The following is a 20975-nucleotide window of genomic DNA, read 5'->3' as shown; positions in this document are numbered from 1 at the left end:
CAGCCTTGGGACATCTTGAGCCTATTCGGCAGGACTGAAAAATAAATCAAAATATTGTTCCGGCTGATCGTTGTGAGAGAAAAATACACTGATCATGTAAACCGTGCTTTGATGAGTGGGTTGGCCAGCCGAACAGCCTCCTTGTTTGGGTCTCGCTTGGCCTCCGTTGTGGTTGTGCTGTCACTAGGGCCTAGCTGTCACCCAACTTAGGGCCTGTTCGTTTGTGCGTGCTGTACAGTGCCGACAGGCCCTTTAAACTAGTGTAATCCTACCTGTAGTCAATAATGTCCGGATGGGCCGTGAACTCCTAACCAGACTCTTCTGGAGTTGTGCAGCTCCCGAAACCCTAACCGGGATCCTATATAACAAGGGTTAACAATCCTCTTCTCTCGGGAGAAAAGAAAACAATCCATCCTCCTCCAATCCGACCCCCGTCGATGGCGTCCCTCCTGCGGGTCTCCCGTGGCTTTGCTCGCGCCGCCCGCCATGTTGCGGCGCCGGTGGCTCGCTTGGGCTCAGGCGGTGCAGCCCCCTCAGATCTGCCCCGGAGCCACCGCCTGTCCTTCCTCCGCGGTGGTTCCGCCGTCGATGCCCCGCCCCTTGGTAGAGCCATGTCTTCCCACACCGACGCACCGTCACCGCCCGCCTCCGACGTCTCCGGCACCACCGACAAAGGTAATCTTGTATTTTCCTCATCCATCTGGCCAGACGATTTAACTCTACTAGCTAGATAATCCTTGTACTGCGATATTCCACTACTGCAGTACGTATTTATTATTATTAAGTAGGGTAGGTAATCCATTGCTGCTGAATCCAACGTTACAGTATTTTTGAAGATTTATTTAATAGTGCATGGCATGACTGTGTGTGTGGATGAATCTCAGAACAACAACAGTTCATATAGTATTGTATTAGAGGTGAGGTTCACGGTTAGCCTTTTGTTATGAATGGTTATTTTTTAGGATGGAGCAAAAGGGAAATCTCAATTCGATATCTTATCCACCTCGTATTTGGAGGTCATGTGACATATGCGAGGTTTATTACTTAGGGCCTGTTTGGAACGTAGGAATGGAAAACAGAGGAATAGAAAAAACACAGGAATAGGATGTAGTATAAAGCGAAAAACCGCAGGAATCTAAAACAGAGGAATACTTGAAGTTTGCTGTTTGGATTGCAGGAAAATTTTGAACATTCACATTTTCCCATGCAAGGAGGAAATAGCAGTTGGGTAAGTTAGCCGTTGGAAAAGGACTTATTTGAGTGTTGCCAAACAACGGTGATATGACAAATTGAGGCCTCTTTTGGAATGTTTTTTTTTGTTTTATGTTTTCTATGAAAATCCTATAAAATTGAACTTATTCCTGCATCAATCCTCTGAAATTTCAGCCTTCTAAAGGAGTAGATTGGCCTTCTTGTAGGACAAGATGCCTTAGCTTATTCCGCGATGCTAGTATGGGAGATGGCGTATGCCTACACCATCATTGTGCAGTTTGTGGGTTAAATAATTACGGATTACATGCTCAGCTCATGCATTCACACGGTCAAAAAGAGTATTTTGCGGTTTACATTAATTACATGGCGTGTAACTCGGTCCCAATAGCCGTTTTGGCGATAGGAGCCTTTGACCTTGGGATTCCTAGTTACTAGCTGAAGTATTGGACTAACATTTGTTATTTCGAATTTTCTTATATAGGTAACATAATTCAAGGTTTCAAACTCTAGGGAAGAAATGATTCACATCCGGTTAAAAAAGGTGCGCACCACCCTCTCATTTTCATTCTTACTAGAAAATACTCCCTCCATGCTTTAATATACGATGAACTAACCAACGTCATATATTAAGAAATGGATGTAGTATATTATATACCCAGTAATTATAGTTATTTTTGGACATATAAACATGTCATTGCTTTTTTTTTAATCACTGGCCATGTTTGGTATTCTCGAGCAGAGAACATATCCTGTGCTCCAAGTCATTTTCGAGAATATATCCTGTGCTCCAAGTCATTTAGGTGGTCCAATGCTCCCATGCATAAAAAGGCCTATTAAATGTGCATGAAAAATTTCGAAAAAATATATATGGATAGATTATGCAATCATCTATATGCATGTAAAATTTGAGCTCAAACAAACATTTGTGGAAGGAGTAACAAAAAAGAGAAATCAGGTATGAATAGTCGCGGGTATCACTGTTCATTTAGTATCCACAACCCGCACTATTTATGTGCTGATTTCTCTTTTTTGTTTCTCATTGCACAAATTTTTGTTTAGGCTCAAAATTTTGCATGCACATAGATGATTATATGACCTATCCATCCATATTTTTGTTAGAATTTTTATTGTACATTTGACGTCGTATGTTGTACTCGGGAGCACCTTGTCTGCTTGGAGCACTAGATGTGTTCTCGAGCAGCTATAGGATTTACCTGGGCTGGATATCTCTAGCTAAAAAAAATATGAACTAAGCTTTGTGCGCACTTTGAGTTGTTTGGTTGAACTGTTTTCTTTCAGTTTTAGAAAGCAAATATAGTCATAAGGTTCTTGATTTTAGCAAACAAAAATTCTGATATGAAAGTGAATCTCAGGGCACGAGTCAGTGCTAAATAGGGCCAGATAATATAGGCCCTGCTTGGAAGAGCCCTGCTCTTCTAGATACTCCATATATTTCTTGGAGTTAGGTATTATTAGGTATTTGTAGCGGCAAAAATCTATGGAGCTAGGGCTGCATACACATATATGATACTACCTCCGTTTTCGTTTACTTGTGACCGAATTTTTACTGTAGCAATTTTGACCATACGTTTTTTTCTTGCAAAAGATTTTTAGATACATCAAGTTTTCACATATATGATTCTTTATTGAACATACTTCATTAGTGTTATATACATTGAAGTATCTAAGATTTTTTTAGAAGAAAAACAGATGATCAAATTTGCTACAGTAAAAGGTTGCTGACAAGTAAACACAAACGGAGGGAAGTAATTATTAGTTGATCCTTTTTGTTTTATTATAGAGTAAAAATAAGAATATTTGAAGGCTTTTGTTTTATCATACAAACTTTAGGCCAGCATAGATCTCGGATATGAAGATGCACCAAACGATAGTAATTCGTGTACACCATCTGAACGCCACATGAGGCCTTGCCACTTGCTTAGCATTTACTCCCCGCCAACTATTTAGCATTTACTCATCCATTATTTTTTTAATAAGATAAATGGTCAAACTTGTGTCAAAAGTCAACTACTTATATTTTGGGACGGAGACGGTGCCGTTTAGGAAACACTGGCAACACGGGGATAAAATCAAAGCTGCGAGTATCTCCGGCAGTCCCTAATACAACTTCTCCAGTATAGTGATCTGGGATAGCCTAATATCACTTTTTGATTATTGGGAGAGATGCTGCAGAAACCCAATAATCTCCCCCAAAACGTGGGGCCTACTTGTCAGATTATAATTTTTTATTTTCTTTTATCTTTCCTTCTCTCCCACAGGGTGTTTCTTCCCCGTCCCGTCGATCTCGTATCTCGCGAGGCATGGCGCTCTTCAGATCCCCTCCGCCCGCATCCATGGAGCTCCTCGGCCCCCTCCGCCCCTAGGACCTAACCATGCCTCTCCTCCATCCCCTCCGTCCTCGGCTCCTCGGCCATGGTGCTCCTTCCCGGCCGTGAATGAGCTTTGCGAGCACAACAATCGGCGTCGTCCTCCGCCCCAGGATCGAGCGCGATGCTCCGCCCTGATGCCGGCCCCGCCGTGCGCCAGCTCCGAGTTGGAGCGCCGCCCGCGCAGATCGGCGCCAAGATTCATCCTCGAGCTGGAGCAGGCGGGTGTCCTCGAGCGGGCACAGACGCGGTCGTGGCGGCCTGCGTTCAGGCTTCTTCCCCGCCCCCGGCGATGGCGCCCGCGGCCACCATCTTGTCATCGTCGTCCCTTTCCTGCGCCGGCAGTTGGAGCTCGCACCAAAAGTCTTAGGTATTGGGGGAGGGAGGTTTCCCTCATCTTTGAGGGGTTGGAGGATGGATTTTGAGGGACTGAGAAATTTTTTTCTCATTGAGGTTAGAATGGGGATTTCTGCTGGGTTTCAACTCTAGCCTACCCCAACTTGTTTGGGACTTAAAGGCTTTGTTGTTGTTGTTGTTGTTGATTGATGTTAGAATGGGGATCTGCTGGAGCTCTCAAATCCCTCAAAATACAGTTTTTTCTCATTGGGGATGGGAATTGGGGGACTGCTGGAGATGCTCTTATCAATACTGACCCATCAGGGATTGTTTGGGTACCACAAATCCACTCCAATATATATGAATTGGGGTAACAATGGACTAATTTTCAAATCAATCCACTCCAATACACATGGATTGATGTAGATTTTGATGCATCCAAACAAGCCCTCCGGTTCTGAAAATCCCTAACATTATAATATAATAGCGTAGGGTTATAGTTAGTTTTCGAGAGGATAAACACACTTGAAGGACTAGTAGAGGTTTGACAATATAAGGAAGGTAGTATAAGTTTTTAGTTTTGCACAGGCTATTGATTCGAGTTTGCAATATTTTAACTCGACTCATTAAACTGCTTCATTTTATCCCTTGTTTAGTTCCTCCCCAAAAGTTTATACCCTATCTCATCGAATGTTTGGACACATGTATGAAGTATTAAATATAGACTAAAAAAAATAACTAATTGCACAATTTGCGACTAATTTGCGAGACGAATCTTTTAAGCCTAATTAGTCCATGATTTGACAATGTGGTGCTACAATAACACGTGTTAATGATGGATTAATTAGGCTTAATAAATTCGTCTCGTGGTTTATTGACGGATTCTATAATTTGTTTTTTTATTACTATCCAAACACCCTATGCGACGCCCCATATGACACCTGATGTGACATCCCCAAACTTTACAGCCTGGATTTAAATAAGGCCTTAACGTTGGCACGCAAATATGGAAATTTATATATATATATATATATCCACGTCAGTTGAGCTATGTGTGCAAAACCACCATGGAGATGGTGTATGGACTATAATTAAATGGTATCAGAAGAGCATTAAATGTTAAGCAACACATAATAGTAATAAAACACAATTTGCTAATTTACCTCTGTGTAATCCATGAAAAATTCATCATCACCAACAGCAACCACCACTGGCTGAGCAGCAACCACCATCTTTAGAACCCTCTCATCAACATTTCGAGCCCAGCAGAAGTTATCAATTGTGACTCGTCATAAACCTGTAACACAAAAACAAGAACCGGTGATCATTAGTTAGTTAATGAGGAACTACGGTATCCAGAGAATAATGTGAGATCTTTGGGTATACCTTTGTAGGTATGATGACTTGATTTTGACACCCCTGGTAAGGGTAGCTCGCATACGGAACTTGTCCTCCATTAGCTATGATGTATTTGAATGCTTTATATGGGGAACCACCATCACAGCCCTGGCAGGTCAGGTCACAACAATTGATCAACTGTTGTTCAGACAGTTTCACCAGTTGATTTGTGTGTATGAAGTTTATCCCTTCCACTGCTGCTGTAGTGGCAAAAGACCAGCAAGCACCACAATCACCCTAGTGGGATACTTCAGACAGTGCTATAACCTACCCTTCCTACACAGAAATAATTAAGGTTCGTTTCCTCAAATGAACAACATCATAGATCATGGTTTTTCAGAAAAAGAGAATAATATTACCAGGAGCAAACTCACCTTGACCAGGTGAAGAATTCAGATCCACCAGAGGATATTCTAGACCAGCAGGTCCAAAGACAGGAATAGAAGATTTGTATCTGCTTTCGCTGAAAAAAAAGTAGCAAGATTTTATCTTTAAATTCTTCCCCACGGCTAAAATTTTCTCTTCCTCCTTCTCCAACCAGCTCACAAACAAGAAACATAAAAAAACATAATCTTTTGAGGAGAAGAACCATAATGTGACAACCAAACTTACCTAAGAGCATGTTGGCACAGCGAGCCTCCCTTGGTGCCGTAAGGCCTGGATGTGCGAAGCAGGCCAGGGAGGAAGCCCGCCGCGCAATAGCAGCACATCGTAGTCCAAACGCCATGCCTACAGTTCAGAATTCAATAACAAACGAATGAAAACACCAACCAAACTGAGGTTAGATGGTGCTATTTCGTTTGTGCCCCTAGACAGCATGTGCCACTCCCAGTGTCGGAGTGGCACATGCTGTCTAGGGGCACAAACGAAATAGCCCCATCTAACCTCAGTTTGGTTGGTGTTTTCATTCGTTTGTTATTGAATTCTGAACTGTAGGCATGACGTTTGGACTATGATGTGCTGTTATTGCGCGGCGGGCTTCCTCCCTGGCCTGCTTCGCACATCCAGGCCTTACGGCACCAAGGGAGGCTCGTTGTGCCAACATGCTCTTAGGTAAGTTTGGTTATCACATTATGGTTCTGCTCCTCAGAAGGTTATGTTTTTTTATTTTTGTTGTTTGTGAGGTGGTTGGAGAAGGAGAGGAAGAGAAAATTTTAGCTGTGGGGAAGAATTTAAAGATAAAATCTTGCTATTTTTTTCAGCGAAAGCAGATACAAATCTTCTATTCCTGCCTTTGGACCTGCTGGTCTGGAATATCCTCTGGTGGATCTGAATTCTTCACCTGGTCAAGGTGAGTTTGCTCCTGGTAATATTATTCTCTTTTTCTGAAAAACCATGCTCTATGCTGTTGTTCATTTGAGGAAATAAACCTTAATTATTTCTGTGTAGGAAGGGTAGGTTATAGCACTGCCTCTGACTTTGGACCAATTGGGCCGGATGAACTTCCTATCTCTATTGACTGGAAAGAGGCGGGTGCTGTAACTGAAGTATCCCACCAGGGTGATTGTGGTGCTTGCTGGTCTTTTGCCACTACAGCAGCAGTGGAAGGGATAAACTTCATACACACAAATCAACTGGTGAAACTGTCTGAACAACAGTTGATCGATTGTTGTGACCTGACTTGCTAGGGCTGTGATGGTGGTTCCCCATATAAAGCCTTCGAATACATCATAGCTAATGGAGGACAAGTTCCGTATGCGAGCTACCCTTACCAGGGGTGTCAGAATCAAGTCATCATACCTACAAAGGTATACCCAAAGATCTCACATTATTCTTTGGATACGGTAGTTCCTCATTAACTAACTAATGATCACCGGTTCTTGTTTTTGTGTTACAGGTTTATGACGAGTCACAATTGATAACTTCTGCTGGGCTCGAAATGTTGATGAGAGGGTTCTAAAGATGGTGGTTGCTGCTCAGCCAGTGGTGGTGGTTGTTGGTGCTGATGAATTTTTCATGGATTACACAGGTAAGTTAGCAAATTGTGTTTTATGACTATTATGTGTTGCTTAACATTTAATGCTCTTCTGATACCATTTAATTATAGTCCATACACCATCTCCATAGTGGTTTTGCACACATAGCTCAACTGACGTGGATGTATCGGCTCAGCTGATTAAATCATTCTCTCCCTCTCTCTCGGTTGAAACAAAAATTTCCCATTCTGTGCTGCTCGCTGGCATTGCTCAGCGATCTCACCGGCCACCAAATCCCAATCATTTCCGTTCTTGAGCTGTGCTTTTGTTCTTCTAATCAATCTTCTGTAGACTAAAAAATGATCTACTTATTAGAATCAAACTTAGTTTACTCGATCTTGACTGATCCAAGAAATCCACCACGTTGCTTTCTTACGGCAATGACAAATGATGCTGCAGCTAGACTAAGTGTCTAAGTTGGCGCTGGAGCTTGCTGTGAGCTGAACAGCTCGAGCTGGCCATAACGCGATTTGAGGCTGTGCAGCGTGATTGCTGGTGCTGGAGAGTGATTTGGTGCGGGTGGTTGGGAATTTAAGGTGCAGCCGGCGAGATTGTAGAGCAGCGCCAGCGCGAGCAGCACAAAATGGAGAATTTTGTGTTCAATAGAGAGGAGAAACATGTAATCAGCAGTGTTACGTGGACACGGGTGCGGGTGTCGGAGTCCGACTCGGGTGCGGGTGTCTGATTCAGCTAATCTCAAAAAATAGGATTCGGGGATTCGTCTAATATATTTATTTATTTTTAAAAATTTCAAATAAAAAGGCAAATATTCAAGTTTACATCCAAAAAGCATGAAACCAGCAAGTAATCAGCGTAGTGAAATGTTGAAATACTCACAGTGAACACTGAATATATGAGATTAGATCATGTCTTTGATGACACTTGTTGACATCCAGAAAGATCAGTAGTTCAGTACATGACATCCCAACTTTGCATCATCAATAGGGTTCCTGTTTCCATTCTTGTGAACAATTTCACAAACTTGTTCTATCATGCAGTCCCACTTTTCATAAACCATGTGCAGCATTGGCGTATCTGTGTCAGTTTTTCTTAGCAATTTCACAATTGGATTTGTGAAACTGATAAGGAAATCAATTCTTTCCCATCACTGATCATCGACAAGCATCAACTTGATCTTCCTTGCCTTCTCTGCATCATCTTTTAGAAATCTCCAATTGGGATCAACTACCATTTGACATGGTGCCTCTCTGACCTCTCGAATACGCTTTACCAAGATGAGAGTTGATGCAAACTTTCAGCAACACTGAGCAGCCTCAATGAACTAATCAGATGAGTCAGCAATAAGACACCCATGTTGGATTCTTATCAGCTGAGCCACCTGTGCAAAACCGCTATGGAGAGGGTGTATGGACTGAAAATGAATGGTATTTAAAGACAAGGGACTAAAATTAACCGGTATAAGAGATGAGGGACAACAATTAAACCACAGAAAGAGTCGAGGGACCAAAGTTGGACTTAATTCTTTATTTTTTTTTTGATAAGTTTGCTCTTGGTACTTTGTCTTGGGGCTCTTGGCACCTTTCATATATTGGTTTCCTATGTAACTTGACTCAACTGTTTGGAGGTATTGCTGCAGTTTTCAATGAACTTCAAAATTGTTTTCAAAGCCATACATTTTATTTCTTTTTGTACGGAAAAACACTGAATTTCTAATGACAACTATGTAATTATGTTGTAGGGAGTTTTGGATGGTAAGAACTACACGTGGAAAGAGCTCTTTACCATTGGCCATTATGTTGTGGTCGTTGGCTATGGGGAAACAGACCTGGGTGAGCTTTTTTGGCTCATAAAAAACTCAAATGGGTTAGAGTTTGGTCAAGATGGCTACATTATGGTGGCACGTGAAACTGGGAAGCGTGGTGGAGCCTTTGGGATTACAAGGCTTGTCTTGTATCCCGTGAAGAACTCTCCGAACAACCCTTCGTGTGTTGTCCGGACAGAGTTTGACCTGTATCTCAGAGGGCTGTGCAGGATGCGTTGGGGCCCATGAGACCACCACTGAAGGGCAGGTGCTGATCACATTCAGCTGTGCCAGTGACTGCACGCTTGTGTGGAACATTGACTGTTGGATGCATGGCAAGAGCATCTTTTTTGTATAGTGTAGGTATAAATGCATGGGGTGTGACCTCTGTGGTCAGCATGATGACGGTTCACGGCTGTCTTTGGGATTGGTAGGAACTGGCTTGCTTAACTTTGGCTACTGTTGCATGCTATCATATTGACCTGCTTGGCTTTGAATTCATGTTCCCAGTGAAGCTGGGCTCTTTACTTTTATGTCTACTGTGCAACGTTTGCCGGTGATTTGTCAACTGTTTTTTTTTTGGTTTTTTTAATTATTGCAGGGGCTAGAGTGACGCCATTGTGCGGGGCGTGTCATTCCGTTAGACTATCGTTAACAATGGCACTCAAAATACGAGACCCATTCTTAGCGCTAGCAAAAAGGTTGTGCCTCTCCTGACGCCTAGATTTTGGCTGTGCCTCTCCTGACATCCAAAATGGAAATGGGTCTTATATAAGTACTCTGTTGGAGGAGGCCGATACAATACTGTTGGTGACCTATTTTTGATTTGGGTGCTGTTATAGGTTACTGTTGGAGAAAGTCTTATCGGGACAGAGTGAGCCGGCAAATATAACTTGCAGGCACACGAACAAAGTCAGGCTAGGCCTACACATTTTTGTCCACCCATTGATCGTCGCGTTGTATCAACCTTGCTCAGGCCGTCAGGTGACACCAGCCTGAGACTTGCGGCCAGCAGGCCCCACACCTGCGCTCGCCGCCGTTAAAGACTGAAGCCTGTTCGCTTGCTCACACCAAACTAGCCAGCAGTAAATAATCCACGATCGTTTACGGCCTGCCGAACAGTATACTGCTGTCTAAGCAGATTTGGAAGTATAGGCCCCATTTGGTCCATCTCCAGTTCTCCACACGATCTCATCAGGCTGATCAGTGAAAACCAATTGTGCTCTAGGAGGATCCCTTAAACTGTATACTACTCACTTATCAGATGCTCAACGCAAGTCCGTAACAGCGACACAGTTCACGACAGATTTCTCATTCCAGGAGGACTACTCTCTCTTGAGCATCAAGTGCAGGTACATGGCCAACATTTGCTCTGCTCTCTCAAGTGGCGTTGCTCTACTGTGTTTTGCCACCGATGCACATGATGCCCATAAGGTGTTTGAGAAATGCCCACTCAAAGTGCAGTCATGCTAGAGCCACTGCATGCTAATTTGGTTGACAAGGGACAATGGCCACCTGCTATAAGAGATCACCACACCTCGATCATTGACACCACGGAGCTGTCCTCATGGCCTGCATTCAGTTTGGGAAGGGTCATTGTGAAACAAGAACCACCATGGCCACCACCTCTGCAGTGTGAGATGCAATATGGTGTGCACCAGAGGCAACCATGGCCACCGCCAATACACCTTGAGATGAAAGGTGATGGAGTCAAACTACTGCGATCAATACCATGGACATCTTCCAGTTGTTATGCAATTGTTGTGAAACCAAAGAAACCACTGGCAGTGATTACTGTTGTTTCCATTACTAGAGTTTCTACATGGATATTGCTCCAAAGGTATGCTCAGGTCTACCAAGTGCTCTGTCGCAGGAACAGATTCAGACTCCTGATCATGACCTTTGTTCAAAATCCTATGCCACTACTGCAATTAGTCAGAACAGGATATCTGCAGCTGTTTATTGGAGCTAGCCTTGTTAGTTGTTACTAGTCTTTACCAATTGATTGACGGCTATAAGCAGCTACCAGCACCATGGAATAGCAATTGCATTTTGAAGAGGCTCATTTTGGTCTTGATCTATCTCTGCAAGATACACCGGAAATTACTTAAGGTAACAAATACAACTGTGAAATATATCTCAATTTATCCATACAAGTTTCATCATTTCAAGCAATGGCCACGTGCTACTAGTGCTCAAAGCATTGCTGTCGATAGTGGCCTTAGGCTAAAAGCAATGTCGATGATTCAGTTTTACATGGTGCCTAACCTACTAGCCACAGAATCATTATTTTCAATCAGTTTAGAGCATCACAGTGAGCTGCACATATTTCCTGATCATGTGGATAGTGAGCGATTCTTGCTCCTATACTGTGGCATCGAAGATGATTGTGTTCTCAAATTTTCACAATTCAACATTCAAGATGAGTTAGCTGGAGGTATACTATCGATCAACATTTTGTTGGTTCAGAAGCAACAACATTTTGCCAATGATTGACAGGCTAAAACATAAAATGATTGATATCTTGGACTGCAACATAAATTTATCTTCAATTCAGCAACCATTTGTTCAGTTATGTTATGAGAGGTTCGGTTTGAAGAGTTCGGTATATTGGCTTGAGTTCCTTCTAGTTGCAGCACAAGTTACTAAAGTCAAATGTGAGCTTATTCAGATGAAACTTCATGGCACAGTGCTTATTCTCAAGTGGCCAGCTGGTTGGGATTTGGGAACATAGCTCAAATAGTAGAGTTGTTATTGCAAAGTTTTCCAGTCTATATATATGGTGAGCTATTGCTGCAGTTCATGATAAAATGTTCTATGCAACCTGGGCCAATTATTGATGAACAGTCAATTGTCTACATCATAGGAGGGGATCAGGTTAGTGTATTATGTCAGTGGGAGATTCTTCTATTTCAAGAATTGGCAATTAATCGAAGGGATAAATTGTTACATGACACGGTGATATATGGTCAGTTTAGTAGTAATAAGCGGGTGCTTAAGCAAATCATGTTGATAAGTTCTGAAATCATGATTGGTGGGAAGTTCTGTCACATCCAAAATTTCTATTTTGGGGATGTGAATAATTAACACAAATAAATTAATGATTTTCTTAATTTTTAAAATTTTGGCCAATTTCTAGTTCATTTTCACATTTTAAATTATGATTTTCAAAACAAAATTATTTTCTAAACAAATGAAGTAAATATAGGTTATGTAATAGATTGATGCATTCATGATGTGTAGCTTGCATTAGGATTTATTGTTTGAAAATTGAATTTGAAAAAAAAAACATTAGAACAACGTTTGAAAATTGTTTGGAAAAAATCCTTTGTTTGGGCCTATTTTTTTCTCCTTCTTTCCCCTTCCTTTTCTCCTTTTCTTGGCCCAACCATCTCCTTCCCTCAGCAAGACGGCCTTAGGTCCCCCTCCCCGGCCTGCCCCGCGGGCCCAGCCCCGGCCCGTTTGCCCCTCCCTTGGCCGCTCCCGCGCCCCCCTTTCCCTTGGCGCCTGGGCCACGAGCCCCACCCGTCGGCCCGTTTCCCCCACGCTAGCCCCGCCAGCCCGCCTCCTCCCCTTTTAGCCCAGCCCGACCATTCCCCCCTCTCCCTACTTGGGCCTCGGCAGCCTAGCTGAAAAGCCCTAGTTTGATTTTGGATAATTGATGAAACCTAATAAGTGTACTAACTTTTGTCATTAGTGATGTACATGAGCTAGGTTGGTATACACCAAGTGATGGAGCTAGTTGATGGTCATGGTGAAGGTGATGACCAAAAGATGGATTAAGTGCTCTACATTTGGAAAAGAAGAAAGAGAAAAATAAAAACCAATAATGATCAAGGCAAAGGTATCAATAGGGTTTTTGTTTTGCCACTCAATACACTATAGAGGGTGTGAGTGGGTTTAGGATAGATAGCCATACTATTAAGAGGGAAAAATTAATCGTTTATGATTGCGGTTATCAAGTGCCACTAGCTGAAGTCATACATGCATTTGCATTAGGACCTAGTGTGTTAACAATTAACCCTTGAAAATGTTTTGAAAATATACTAACACACGTGCACAAAGATGATAACAATGTGTTTAGCACTTGGGAACAAGGATGAAAAGATTGGAGATTAAAATGAGTTGAAATTGTACTCCGGACTGAGGCGGTTAGGTGGTCTGGACCATCGGCGATGGGTCCGGACCCTAACCCTAGCTGGCGCTGTAGCTCTGGACCCTATGGTGTTGGTATGGACCCTCGAGGATCAGGGGGTCCGGACCAATGTCTGTCGGTCCGGTTCAAGGGGCTATGGCCACGTGGCCGGACCGAGTCTGGAGGCATTTTGCCCTCTCGGGAGCTCTCTGCATGAAAATCGTCTCCTCTGGACCACAGTGGAGATTGGTCTGGACGGCGCACTGTTGGAGTCTAGACGGGGAGTTCGGAGCACGACCAGATGGCGCTAAGCGCGGCAACGGCTAACTGCGTTTGAACGGGACACGTGGCGGCACATGGTTGGCTGGTGAGAGGGTCCGGACCCTGAGCTAATGGTCTGAACGCCCTGTGAGATAGTCCGGACGGCCCGCAGAGACTAACGGCTAGTTACCCCTTTGGAGGTCTATAAATAGATTGTGGTCGGCTCTAGCTCACTCGCTTGCATGTTTTCATCAGTGATACATCCTTGTGAGCTAAAGTAAACACCTCCCACTCATCTCCTCTATTGATTCACCATCATAGTAAGATTGGGAGTGATCTAAAGTGCATTTGCTTGAGTGATTGCATCTAGTGGCACTTGGGGATCATTCTTGCTGCGGATTTCTTATTACTCTTGGTGGTTGCTACCACCTAGATGGCTTGGAGCAGCGGAGGAGTCTTGACACGTGTTGGTGATCGTTCATGGCCGTCTCCCTAGTGATTTGTGAGGGGTTCTTGGGCTTATTCCCTGACGGAGCACCAAAAGTCACTCTAGTAAATTTGCTCGTGAAGTTGAGTGCCCTCATCTTGTGTAGGTTCTTGCGGCACCCTAGTGTAGGGCTTGGCGTGGTGCCAATTAGCTTGCAAACCACCAAGTGAATCGGCCTTTACAACAAGGACTAGCGTGTCGGACAAGCACGTGAACCTCGAGACAAAAATTGTGCGTCAAATTGTCCCTTGATCACTTGGTATTCATTGGTATTCTTGATTGACCATCTCTTACCACGTGCGGTATAATCTCTCTACGCTACTTGTATTTACATTACTTGTCATACTTGTGTAGTGTAGCTCTCTTGTTTAGTTAGTTGTTAGTTTGCTTAGTTGTTCTTAGTTTCTAGCTTGCACACTAGTTTAGTGGAGTAGAAGCTTAGCCTTTGTGTGCCTAGATATTATAATCAACTAGATTTGATTGAATAGATGGCTTGCCAACCCTTATGTAGAGCTAGAGCAAAAAGCTTCGTCTTTTATCCTTCTAACTAGTTGCTCTAGTGTCTTGTAGTAGTTTTTTATTAGGCTATTCACCTCCTATCTAGCCATTTAGGACCTTTCAAGCGGTATCGAAGCCGTGGTCACCGTTGAATTGAGGCTTAACAACCTACGGTGTCAAAATGACTCATTTCAACCATGTGGGGAAGCCACCACACTTTGATGGATCAAACTATGACTATTGGAAGAGGAAGATGTGTGCACGCTTAAAATCAATCAATAGGAAGGTTTGGGAGGTTGTGGAGAAAGACTTTGTGGTGCTTGATGAAGAGAATCCAACCCCAAGAGAAGAAGAAAAGCTTCAAAACATTGATGTTGCAATCAACCAATTCTATGAAGCTCTTGATGTGAAGGTATTTGAGCAAATCAAAAATCTTGAGAGAACTCATGATGTGTGGAAGAGATTGGAGGAATCTTTTGAGGGCACCAAGGCGGTGAAGAATGCCAACCTATACATGCTCAAGGGTAAGTACACATCATTCAAGATGAAGGAAGATGAGACCGTGGCGGAGATGTTCCATAGGCTCCAAACAATTGTCTATGATTTGAAGAGCCTAGGAGAGAAGGTGGAAGACAAGGATCCCCCCCCCCCCCCGCATGGCCTTCGGCCAGCCCAGCTCCTCTCCCGTCACCCCTAGGCCGCCCAAGCCACCGGCCCAACGCACCAGCCATAGGCCCCGGCCTAGCCACGCCCCCTCACCTGCCTGTCACCCGGGCCCAGAGGTCAGGGCCAAAATCCGTCCGCCGCTGGCCATTGCTGTGCCCCCGCGGCCACGTGCGTGCATGGAGGAGCACAAGCCTCGGGCCGCCTGTTTCCCCTCCACTTCCCGGCCACTTGGTTACTACTCGGCTCCGTTTCAACCCAACTAGCCTATAAAACAGAACCACCTGACCTCGCTCGTCCCTTTTGCGCCCTCGGTTGCACCCCACACCCTCTCCGACACTAGGAACGCCGTCGCTGGTGAGCTCCACGGTCCCATCTTGTCGGTCGCATTCCGACCGTCCCTAACCCTTTCACGCCATCCTTGCAGGAGCACCAAACACCGCATGTCCTCGCCGACCCAAAGCCTTCCTCGTCGTTGCCGGTTAGGCCCCCGAGCCACCCTTCCTTTCGTCGTTGCCGTGCCGAACCTCACCGCGCGCCGTGCACCGTGTGCGCGTCCCCACGCGCCGGTCGAGCCCCTGACGCCGCTGACCGTACCACGTGACTCGCGCGACGAATGCACCCACTAGCCCTGCCTCGGCACCGTTCACCCCGGCGCCACCCGCGCCGCCGGCCGCCTTCATAGCTGCCAACCTAGCAGTCCCAAGCCACCCGTCGCCCAGGCCTTGCGCGCCTCGTTCGAGTGCCGCGTCCAGCCGCTGCCACCTGCCGCTGCCGGCAAGCTGGCCGTCGGCCACCGCTGCACCCCGGCTTCGCGAGCGCACCTGTGCCACACAGGCTGGTGCTGACGTCAGCACCCTTTTTTTGTTTTGTTTTAATTCCAGTGAAATTCCTGTTTTATGTTTAGACCCCCGAGCTTTACCCTTTTTACCAGATCTGTTCTCTGTGCCTTAGAAAAACCCCCTGTCAGCCCCTGTAGTTTCCTGTTTTTATGTTTTAGCCCCTGCAGCCTTGTTTCTTTCATATCTTATGCATTTTTAAATCCGTTTTTAGCGTTCTTTATATGTATGCGATCGTTGCAGAGAGCTTTACGCTATCGTAGCTTTTATTTCAGTAGTACAGTACTGCTGTTTGGTGTATTGCTTATTTATTTGTTCTTATATGTTGTGTGTATGTGCATATGCGTGTGCTTGTCCGGGTTGGCGGAAATAGACGAGGAGCAGTTCATGGATCTCTGAGGAAGAATTCGAGCTTGTTGATCCCAACCGGTGAAAGGCAAGTGTCCTTGGACATTTTGCACCTATTATTCTTGTCTGTGTTTCAAATGCTTTATAAATTTGCATGCCGTGTCAAATTTGAATCCCTGAATAGGTTGTTCACTAGAATATTCCCATATATTCCTTGTTGGCCATAGATTGGGTGGTTGTTGGGTAGATGATGCTTAGCCTTGCAGTCATAGGCATAGTTACTTATTAGGACCTGACCAGACATCGAACCGGTGAGGCTATCGGTTCACTGGTTCACTGGTCCAACCGTTAATAACCGGTTGAACCGCCGGTTCAATAGTTTTGGACCGGATGAATTGAACCGCCCAGAATTACTTTGAACCGGTGCAATATAATAATATATAATACTAGATAATTAGTAACATATACGGCCTATTCGCTGGTTGGTTTCTAGGCTAGTTTGGGCTGGCTGGTGCTGGTTTGTTGTGAGAGGAAAACACTGTTGGCTGGCTGGTTTGGGCTGGCTGAAACCAATAAGCGAACAGGATGATAGTTGATCACGTATACAAATAAGATGATAAAAAACACAATTATATAACCTGCTTCTCACTAATTGGTGATCTAGATTTGATTCACAACATATAAAAATGTGTATGAAAACATATAATATAATTTGTACAAAAATGACTAGAATAGTAATTTAAATATTCGTCGTTGCAAAATAATCTCAAAAGCTAAAATAAAGTGCACCATTGCGAAGAACTCGTTAAGATAATCAAAATAGATATATTATTTATCTTATTTAGAGCTCATTTGAAAAAAGTTATGAAGTTATGCAATTTAAAAGTCAACCGAGCCTGGAGCAGTGCACCACGCATGCAACATTCAAATTCCAAAGCAGCAGCCCAGCGGGCCCAGCGGTGGCAGGCGCACGCACTCGGCACTCCACGTCTCCACACGGCACCAGCTAGGACCACGCTGTAGAATGCACGTACGCTGTCAGCACGGACCTGGACGGTTCAGAACCGGCCGGTTCACCGGTTTCATAAAAAACCGTCCGGTTCAACCGTTTTTTACTGGTTCAATTACATAAACAGGTCTTTAAAGCAAACCGGACCGGTATACTCTCTGGTTCGATCGTTTACCGATCGGACCGCCGGTCCGGTCCGGTCCTAATAACTATGGTCATATGATGGTTGGGCTATAATTAATTGAATAATAATCTTGACTAATGATTATGCAATTGAGAATCATGGGTGGTAATATGTTAGAAACATGGCATAGGATTTGAGATAGGTCGGTTGGAAAGGTGGGTGCTGTTTGTACTCTGTGGACTGCAGCACGGAGGGAACCATAGGATGAGATACCTATTTTGGATATAAGGACCGGTTCGTGGAGCAGCAAAGCCGTGAAAACAGCACAACCACGGGTCTATATGGGCTCTGGACCTAGCTAAGTACATTGTGGATCCCAGTCCAGATGAGTCCCAATATGAACAAACGATCGGAGTAAAACACCTCCGCACCCCGTGTAGTGGTCCTTGGCCATATAAGGAGTTAGGGTTAAGGCATCTACCCTCACGTTGGGTTAGGGATGGTGGCACCTCTCTGTGCCCTCTGTGGGCAGGGAGCTGGTGACTCTTGCGTTTGATGGCACAAGAGGGGCCTTCCGGAGTGGATGGCGGGTATGGTCCTACAGCGGGGAAACTTTAGTGGGGGTGAGTATGGACTGTCGAAAGCTTTCGAAAGGCCTTGTAGCGTGATCCGGGCCACACACCTTGGTTTTGTGTGTAATACACCGACGGACGTGGGCAAAAAGGGAATATCAGGACCCGTGGGTAAAGTGTGCAAACCAAGTGTAAAACTGATGCATCAGCTGTGCTCATAGTCGAGAGCGACGCGGCCCTATTCATGATTAGTTGGGTGGTTTGGGATGGTTGAGATGGATGGTTTGGTTGGATCTGGATAGGCTTTACCCTAGAAATATGGACCTCACATAGTTAAATAGGTTGCTTTTTAAAGAGTCCGTCGCTTTTCTGCGAGTAAACCCGAGTCAGCCTTCCTCGCTCTTAGCCAAGCATAAGCATCTATTTTCCACACTTGCGGAGTACATTTCTCGGTGTACTCACCCTCCTCTTTGTCCCCTTGCTGTGTCCCTACGATTTGGAGCAGAAGATGGAACTGACTGGAAGGAAGACTTCAACGACGATGCATGAAGACCTAGCTTGTGGACCCCCGGTCGATGTCCCTATAGTGAAGACGATGGAGCCCGTTCGCTGCGTTGGCTGAATGTAAATGCTTGTACTTTTCTTTTAGACACTCGGATCATTTTGTAATAAATAATGTATTGTACTCGTGATTTGGAAATGATATTCATTTTTGTCGCTGTATGTACGAGACATGATCCTGGCATACATACAGAATACATATGTTTTTTCCTTTATAAAAACCGGGTGTGACAAGTTCCATATTCAGTATTTGTCATATTGTGATGCGCGAGCAACACCAAACACAAATATTATACAGCTGAAGCGTGGTGGTGCTACAAGGTTGCATAACAACTTTCTCTTTAATGGGGTCTGTATGAGTGTTTGGAGCACAACTGTAGTTACCATCAAACTGCCTAACAATGTTAGAAAGGCAATTCAAATTCCATTTTCCTTGCCTGTTTTGTTAGCTTGGTTCTATGATGATGGTATTCAGATGAGAGCTGACAGCTATGTGGTGATAATTCTGCACATATTCAGAGGCTTCATAGCTGTAGATAGAACACAATCGCACAATATCTAGTCAGTCCAAAAGCAGCATGTGCCCATTTCTGATGCATTTCTTCCTGGAAATCTGCTTGATCTCTATGGGATTCTGAACTTGGCTGGGTGCAGCAAGAAACACATGCTCATTTATGTTACTGTGATGCTCAACTTCCAAAGTCAGCGGGCTCGGCAACTATGATGGCTACAACCAAAACTCAAAGAAGTTGAAGATGATGACTGGTCTTATATCGAGTTGGCAACAGCAGAACCTACTGTGATCAAGTTTGAAGATCATGCAAGTGTGAGCTCAAGAATTTATCGAGGTGCTGGCACGATCATTTTCAAACTTCAGTTCTACACCCTGGTGATTGAAGGCCTCCACTTTCAAAAGGTAGGATTATTGTGCTGATCACGGTAAAAAAGAACACTGTTCTTTCGAGTTCACAGCTTGTCCTCGAGCTGTTGCTTAAGGAGGGGGGAATGTCATGACCTGGGTTTGCGCCATGCGTGATAGTAGTAATCGGGCATGCGAGCCTTGGTGTCGGGCTGGACAAGCCCATGTAACCTAGCCTATGTTGGGTGTTATATGTACCGCTGCTGACTTATGCTATCCATTCACGATTGAACTATTAGTTTATCTCCCAAAAACCCCACTGTTCTCCTCCTTACCCCTTGCGTTCTTCCTTTGAGACGGCGCCGCCGAGCTTGATCTGCCGTGCGTGACGCCGGCGTATCCCTCTAGCTACCCAAGGATCGTGGTAGGCCCCTTGTCCAATTTTGATTAGTGACATCTCCTTTAACTGTTCTGTTATTTCACCAAGCCAATTTGTGAAGGGAAGGACCTATATCCATTGGTGCCTGGCAATTGATCCAACTGCAGTGCCAGAATTTTGCTATCCCTCCACTCCCAGTTGTCACAGTGGTTCTCGTAACAACTGTTTGTCGGTCTCATCACACAGTGGCTCCATCCCAACTCATACAACTGTTAGCCCAGGCATACCATAACCACCCGAGACAATGCTCTGCTAAATAATTCCAGGTTTAGGATCCCTAGGCCTCCCAGCTTCTTTGAGGCTGTGACCATCTTCCATTTTACCAAGCAGTGTCCACCATTGGCCTCTTCTGATCCCTTCCAGAGGAAATTTTTCCTTTGTCTATCTTCTTCATCACCCATTTCTTCAGAGCAAACACTGTGAGGAAATAAGTAGGCACCGCCGAGAGGACTGAGTTCATCGAAGATTCCCCATTTATTGAGGAGTTTCCCTTTCCATGCCGGCAATTTTCCTGCCACTTTATCAATAAGTGGCTGCACCTCAACTCTTGTTAGCTTTCTAACAGAGTTGGAGGCCCAGGTAATGCATGGGAAACTCTCAACCTAACAAGGAAAATTCTGAAGGATTTTGAAACAGCCTCACTTTTTATTTCAGAGGAAATTTTCTACAAAAACTTCCGACTTTGCATTCCACTATAGTTTTCGATTTTTTTTATTTATTTACTGATACATTTTCCATTTTTATCAATTTCCTTTTCTTCATCCGATTTATTTTGTGATGAAAAATGCTTTGACCATAGTCTTCTCAATACTATATATTTACATTAGTGGAGAGACATCTACATGCTTGAACTCATGAGAATGTCCTAGCAACAGCGTACTTGCATGCAGGCAGTACACGTGCTAGTAGCCTATTTGGACTTGAAGTCCCTCAGATTAGCTAGGAAGGATAAGCATGTTAGATATTTGTAAAGGGCGGCAGCACATGCTTATCCATCCACGTTCTTTTTTTGTTTTTTTTAAGCACCCAGAGCACTGGGAGTGATGTAAGAACTCGTATGGGCACCCAATGCTGACCGCGCGCTCAGACACAGGTGAGGCTGCCCGAGA

At 44.4% G+C, this 20975-nt stretch overlaps 1 long non-coding RNA gene across 1 annotated transcript; it reads left to right on the top strand.

Moving 5' to 3' along the window:
* The first annotated feature begins 304 nt into the window (after positions 1-304).
* LOC136505663 (uncharacterized) lies at positions 305-9604 on the top strand. Its single transcript, XR_010771276.1, has 3 exons — positions 305-675; positions 1694-1753; positions 9009-9604. It is a non-coding gene; the product is annotated as an uncharacterized lncRNA (long non-coding RNA).
* The last annotated feature ends 11371 nt before the right edge of the window (positions 9605-20975 follow it).

The sequence above is a fragment of the Miscanthus floridulus genome, chromosome 14 (assembly GCF_019320115.1).
Source record: "Miscanthus floridulus cultivar M001 chromosome 14, ASM1932011v1, whole genome shotgun sequence".
Classification (NCBI taxonomy): domain Eukaryota; kingdom Viridiplantae; phylum Streptophyta; class Magnoliopsida; order Poales; family Poaceae; genus Miscanthus; species Miscanthus floridulus.
This window is presented reverse-complemented; position numbering and strand designations above follow the sequence as displayed.